Genomic DNA, 7,320 nt, shown 5'->3' with positions numbered 1-7,320 from the left:
AGAAGAAAAAAAAAATCCTCAAATATGAAGGGGTTCTACCAACTGAACGCGATCAAGCGATAAACATTCTCAGCAAATGCAACTGTGTATGCAGCTAACGCTGTGTACAAGAGGATCAGAGTGTATGTTATGCAGGCAGCATCTGAAAACCTCAAATAGGTTCGATTGTGAGCTTTCTAGAACTCGTTTTCGTAAGCATCGCCGCCGCTGGCGGCGCTGACGCAGATCGAGCACGTCCGCCCGCGTCTTGAACGCCTCCGTCATCTCCGCCACGCACTCCTCGGCACCCCACCCGCGCGCTACCCAGCAGACTCGTCGAAGATGTAGCACCACCCTCCCGTGCATCCGCCGTCACCGAGCTCGAGCGTCCCGCACAACGCTAGGCGGCGGTATGGCCCCAGTGAGCAAGCAGGGACTCCCATCACAACGCACCGACACGCCGTGCCGGCCGGGTGAGTGCGGGAACATGCGATTCTGGTCGCCGGGCACGTAGAACGGCAACCGGCGCTCCCGGGCACCTCCGCCGGCGACGCATGCCGGACTCCGGGGAGGACGGTATTTGATTCCCCGTCCGGGGGTGGACGGTAAATGAAATACCGTCCACCCCTTGGGCCCCTCCTGGCCGTTAGATCAGCCTCGTGCGGCGGAGATCGACGTGAATAGTTGCCTCTCCACGGTCCTCACGCGCTGTACCCTGGGCTGCCGCTCCCCGTCCCCAGCACGAGGCGCTGCACCGGCATCCGGCCGGCGGTGAGTCCGGCGCCGCCCAGGACCTGCAGTTCGTCCGTGCTGCCACCGCGGTGGCCGGCGAGGTGCGGGAGCTCGGAGAGCAGTTGAGGGGAGGAGCAAGGATGCAGGTCCGCCGTCCGCATCGCCGCCCAGAGTGCAGCCTCATCCCCGGGGGCCGTGCACGTCTGGAGCACGAGCTGCTTCTGCCGCACACCCGTCCAGCTAGCGCCCATGGGCAGCTTCGCGGCCGGGAAGCAGGAAGCAGTTGCGGCGGAGGTCAGGATTGCATATGCTTGAGGAGGAGAAAGAAGCTCGCCATCGATGCTGCTGCTCGCCTGGCACGCCGGCCGGCACTTAGCTTGCCCGCGCTCGTCGGCCCGGCCGCTCATTGAGCGCGCAGAACGCCGTGCTGCGCGCCCGTACGGCAAGGGCTCCAGGAGTTTCGCGGCCCGGAAGGCCATGGATGGTTTCTCTTCGAGGATCTCCCGCCCGGCGTGGACGTCCGACTGCTGGTCTGGGGTGGACGGTATTCCATCTACTTTCGGGGTGGACGGTAACTGAAATACCGTCCGCCCCCTAGGCCTATCCAGGCCGTTGGATCAGCTTCCTGCGGCGGAGATTGCCTTGACAAGTTGCAGAGGCAGCGCGACCAGGTCGTCGCCTTCTTCCTCGGTCGGCCCCGCGGGCGCACGACGCGCTCGCCTCGAGGGTCGGCCGGGCCGGGTCCGCTGCGCCACTGCCGTCTGGGCCGACGCCTCAGCCCCGCCTTCGCCGACACGGCCGCCGCCGTCTACAAGGCCGAGGCGCCGATCACCAACATCATCGCCGCCGATCGTGCTGCGAGCCGGAGCAGGCATAGCGGCGCGGGCGGCCATGTTCGCCGTCGTCTTGAAGGAACGCCTCCATCATCTTCTCGCTCCTCTGAACGCGCCCTCGCGCTGCACCCTTGACCGCAGTACTGCGGCCGCGACTGTCACTCTGGGGACCTCGCTCGTCGAAGAGAGCCTCCGACCCATGCTTCCAAGCTGGAGCCCCCGGTCGTTCGATCGGCCTCTTGTGGCCAAGATAGATCTGAACCGTCGCAGTTTCCACGGTTCTCCCGCGTCCACCCCCTGCACGACGCGTCCACGCGCTGCGCGGAGCTCCCTCCGGTGAGCCCCGGCGCCGGCTAGGAAGCACAGATGGCGACTTCGGTGGGGACAACCTGGCCACGGCGGCGTCCGTCCGACAGGCGACAGCGGGAACTCCGTCCGAGCCGGCGCCCATGGGAAGCAAGCCTGTAAGCCCTGGCACCAATGCCGCAATGGCCGCCGAAACGGCCAAACCGGAGCGATCAGGGATGAGGTTGGCGGTCTAGAAGCCGATGATGATCCAGCTGGGCCGCACCGCCATCCAGCCTTATGGAACCTGATGGTCACCAGTATATGGGCCACTGTCTTGAAGGCTACTACCTGGAAAGATTAAGTTTGGAGTTGATCAAGACCTGATGGAGGAAGCACATGCTGCTTAGTCAGTGCTGACCGGAGATGAGTGCCACCCCCAGAGGTCAGAGGAGATGAGGAAGTATATCGTCAGTCCAGCATCGACATCTGAAGAGACTGAAAAACCTGCAAACTTGTTTTTACCTCTATCAGTACAGGCCCGGCAAAATTCTTGCCAGTTGCTTTTCATTTTTCAAGAAAAGAAAAACATAGCAAGTTGTTTGATCCGAGCAAGTTATCTCTGTTTAGGGTGGTCCTATTTCAGTCGAGTTTGCACTTATCTGCTGTTCATCATGGTGCTGTCGCGTAATGTTGTGGGGGAAGGTGAGATTGAGTGCTTAATTTTGACGGATGCTGACACCATCTGTATGTTGTAAACGATTATCAAACCGTCTTTTGTTTCCTAGTAAAAGACTAGGGACTTGGGAGATTACCTACCCCTATAAAACTCTGAAACAGTAATGCCTGAATAATGCATGCATTTGCTGTCCGGTGGGTCCTCGAACCCAGGATGATGAAAACAACCAATCTGAAGGCTGCACAACCATGTCTTTTGTTGACGATGATGCTTCCCCTTTGGTCACCGGAGGATCTTCAGATTTTCTGTACATGTCTGAATATCTTTCGACAAAATGTACCTGGAAGGTTCATATGCTAAGCTGAATGTTGGCAGCTGTCATGTTTAGCAAAACAATTTTCCGGGAACGCTGCAGATGTGATATTGTGTGCTCCTTTGTTGTATCGATATAAATTCAGAATTTTGTTCGCCCAGGTAGGTTCACCTTGTCATGCTGATGGATAATCAGCTTAAAGCCTTTGTGTTGTGTGTGGAGCATCAAACCCTGAATGCATACGTATGGTACACATGTCTGCTACTTTTTATTCAAGTTCAAAAGGAAAAAAAAATCCTCAAATATCAAGGGGTGTATTACCATACCAACTGAACGCTCAAGCAATAAACATTCTCAGCCAATGCAACAACTTTATGCAGCTAACGGCGTACTAGAGAATCAGAGTGTATGTTATTCTCGTCATGGCATAGCAAATAGCATGCTTAGATCTATGCAGCGATTGTGAGGTTTCTAGAACTCGTTTTCCTAAGAAGTTAGCAGACGAGACTCGTCGCCGCCGATCGTCCTCCTGCAACCCGCCGGCGGCGGCGTTGACGCAGATCGAGCACGTCCGCCCGCGTCTTGAACGCCTCCCCCACCTCAGCCACGCATTCCTCGGCACCCCACCGGCGCTCTACCGTCACTCCGGCAGCCTCGTCGAAGATCCAGCGCCTCCTGCCCGTGCATCCATTCCAAGCTCCGCTGCCGCCTTCGCCGAGCTCGAGCGTCCCATGCCCCGCCGGGCGGCGGCATGGCCTCGTTGAGCGGGCAGCAGGGACTCCCATCACGACGCACCAGCACGCTGTACCAGCTGGGCGAGTGCGGGAACGTGTGATTCCGGTCGCCGGGCACGCAGAACAGCAACCGGCAGTCCCGCGCGACGACGGATGCCGGACTCCGGGGAGGACGGTATCTGATTCCCCGTCCGGGTACCGTCCACCCCTTGGGCTTCTTGAAACTGTCGGATCGGTCTTGTATGGACAGGATCAGCTTCAAGGAAGCGAGGCTCTCCTGCGCTGGGCCGCTCCGTCCAGGCTGGCCAATCTCGTCGGGGAAGATGATCGACGGCGTAGGCGCGCAGCACCCGGGCGGTTCTCAGGCCGTGTACGCACGCAGGACCGACGGGCGCCGCCTAGGCGTTGTACTGTACCGTGCAGCATGAGCAGGACGCGGCCGGCGAGCCCCGACGCTCCATTCGTTGAGGTCACGACGGCGCGGTCGCCATTGATGGTGCCGGGCACTCGGGCAGCCCGAGCTCGGGGGGTCTTCGGACCTTCACGGCCACGATCAAGCCCGGCTTCAGAAGTAGAAGACAACGCACGCCGCCGCTGCGAGCCGGAGCAGGCACAAACGCAGAGGGGCCGGGCTGGCATGTCCACCCGCACCTCCATCTATCATCTCCTAGCTCCTCGGCACCCACCCGAGCGCTACACCCTGCACCGGAAGGCGGCCGCGACCTTCACTCCGGCGACCTCGTCGACGAGCGCCTTCCCCCTTGCACTTCTTCCATGCTCCATGACTCCATCACCGTCGCCGGCGGCCATGCCCCGTTATGCGGGAAGAGGGGTCTCTGGCGACGCCGCTGCCACGCCGCACCGTACGGGCGTGTGCGGGAACGTGTAAGTCCGGTTGCCGGGCGACGCAGAACGGGAGCCGACGTCTGCGCGAGCGGCGAGCGGCGCGCGGCGAGGAACGCCGAGTCTGGGGTGTACGGTACTCTATTTGCCGTCCGGGGGTGGACCGTAAACGAAATACCGTCCACCCTTTGGGCCCTCCTGGTCGTTGGATCGGCCTCGTACGGCGGAGATTGACATGAATAGTCGCCTCCCCAGTCCCCACGGCCCTCGCGCGCTGTCCACTGGGCTGCCGGCCTGCCGCTCCCCGCCCGGCACGATGCGCTGCGCCGGCATCCGGCCGGCGGTGAGCCCCGGCGCCGCCCAGGAAGCACAGGTATGGATCCCGCGCCTGCAGTTCGTTCGTGCTGGCACCGCGGCGGCCGGCGAGGTGCGGGAGCTCGGAGAGCAGTTGAAGCCTTGAGGGGAGGAGCAAGATGCAGGCCGCCGCCGCCATCCAGAGCGCAGCCTAGCTCATCCCCGGCCACCGTGCAAGCCTGGAGCACGAGCTGCTTCTGCCGCGAGCCCGTCGAGCGCCCATGGGAAGCTTCGCGGGCTCACGGCTGGGCAGCAGCTGCGGCGGAGGTCAGGATTGCTTATGCTTCAGGACTCAGGAGGAGAAAGAAGCTTGCGATCGATGCTGCTGCTCTCGCCTGGCACGCCGGCCGGTCGCTGAGCGTGCAGAACGCCGTGCTGCACGCTCGTCCGGCAAGGGCTCCTGCAGTTTCGCGGCCGGAAGGCCATGGATGGTTCTCTCTGACGATCGCCGGCGTGGACGTCCGACTCCTGGGTGGACGGTGTTCCATCTACCGTCCGCGGGTGGACGGTAAATGAAATACCGTCCACCCCCTAGGCCTATCGGAGCCGTTGGATCGGTATCGTACGGCCAGGATCGGCTTCATGGAGCGAGCCCCTCCCGCTGGCTCGCGCGCTGGGCCGCTCCAGCGCTGGCCAACCTCGTCGGGGAAGATGAACGACGGTGCCGCACGCTAGGCACGCGGGCGGTTCTCCGGCCGTGGACGCTCGCAGGGCCGACCTTCCTGTGCGTGAGCCCTTGAGCACGACGCGGATGGCTGCGAGAGCTCGCTGTTGAGGTCACGACGGCGTGGTCAGGCAGCTTGAGCTCAGGGGCTCATCGGACGCTCTACCGCGCCTCCGCGGCTCCCCGACACGATTCGCTGCGCGGAGCTCCGGCGAGCCGAACCGGGCCTGGCGCCGGCCGTGAGCCGTTGGTGCGGATGGACGCCGTCTAGCTCGATATGCGACGGACATGGAAACTCGAGAGCGGCAGCAGCTCGAGCCGGCGAGCCTAGGTTGTGTCAGCACTCATCAGGGGGTTGGCCACTGGCCATAGCCTACATGCGCGGACATCCTGCTCTCTGCCCAGAGCGTCACAGACTCGCACCTTCAAATGTCAGCGTCGGCAATGGCGCGGCGCAGCGCTCGGCTCAGTTTTCGGCGTCCGCCGCGAGGGAGCAGCCGTCCAAGTTCAACCAGAGCTCAGTTCTCGGCGTCCGCCACGAGGGAGCAGCCGTCCAAGTTCAACCAGAGCGCAATTTGTTTCACGATTTACCAGCATCTATGCTCAACCAGAATAAGGCACAAAACACTTTTAGTTCGATCTGTGTAGTCATCTCTAGTCTGAATCGAAGCGGCGGCGGCGGCGGCGGCCGCGGCCGCGGCGAGGATGGAGGACACGACGCCGGTCCGCCGGCTTCCCGAGGACACCATCGCCGACATCCTCCTCCGCCTGCCGTCCAAGTACATCCTCCGCTCCGGCGCCGTCTGCAGGGCCTGGCGCCGCGTCACCACCGCCCCGCACTTCCTCGCCGCGCGCGCGCGCGCCGCCAGCCGCCGGTCTCGATCCTCGCGCACGCGTTCCTGCCCGCGGCGCCATGGCCGTGCGGCGACGACGGCTTCAGCTCCGAGGACACCGCGCTCGAGGCGCTCCCGGTCGCCTCCCCCGAGGACGACCGCCGGCGCCTCGTCCGCTACCCCGCGACCATCCCGGCGCACTGCGGCCGCCTGCTCGCCTCGTGCGCCGGCGTGCTGCTGTTCAAGAAGGCCGCGGGGCTCTACCTCCTCTGCGACCCCGTCGCGAGGAAGTGGGCCGAGCTGCCGCGGCTGCCCGACGAGTACTGCGGGGACCGCGACCCGGAGCACGGCTTCTACTTCCACCAGCCGTCCGGCGAGTTCCGGCTCCTCTGCTGCAGCCTCACGCGCCGCATCTGGTACGTCGTCTCCACTGGCGCCGCCGGGCCCCGGCACCTCAAAGCGAACCCCGACCCCGATCTCATCACCCAATTCGTACGCCCCCTGCTCACGACGGCGGCGATACCCGTGCCTCTCCACGGCAACTTGCACTGGCCGCCGCTGTGGCTCTGCGCCGGCGGCGAAACGAGGATCATGGCTTTCAACACGGTGTCGGAGACGTTCCTCCAAATGGCCGGGCCCAAGTCGAGGACGCCCAGGATGGTGAAGCTGTTCGAGATGGAAGGGCAGCTCGCGGCCGCCGACTTTGGGGATGACAAGCTCGTCGACTTCTGGTTCCTCGAGGACTACATCGGCGAGAGGTGGGCGCACCGCTACCGGGCTGCCTCACCGTGGAAACATGGCAGCCAAGGGAGGCCGCGTAATCATTGGGGTATGCAGTCTGTGGCCGTGGCGGGCGACGACGACGGCAACGTCATCGTCGGCAACAACGACGCGTTAGTAGTGTACAGCACGAGGACGAGGAAGACGTTGAAGACCGTCGACTCGGCGGTGCAGCGGAAGAACAGGATGTTCGTGTCGATGCATGTGTTCAAGGGGAGCCTTGTGCAACACCCGTGCTTCGTCGCGCCGACTTCCGACGACTTCCCGTTGATCCATTCTTGGAGCTAGTAA

This window comes from Panicum virgatum, chromosome 2N, assembly GCF_016808335.1.
Source record: "Panicum virgatum strain AP13 chromosome 2N, P.virgatum_v5, whole genome shotgun sequence".
In the NCBI taxonomy this organism is placed as follows: Eukaryota; Viridiplantae; Streptophyta; class Magnoliopsida; order Poales; family Poaceae; genus Panicum; species Panicum virgatum.
This window is presented reverse-complemented; position numbering follows the sequence as displayed.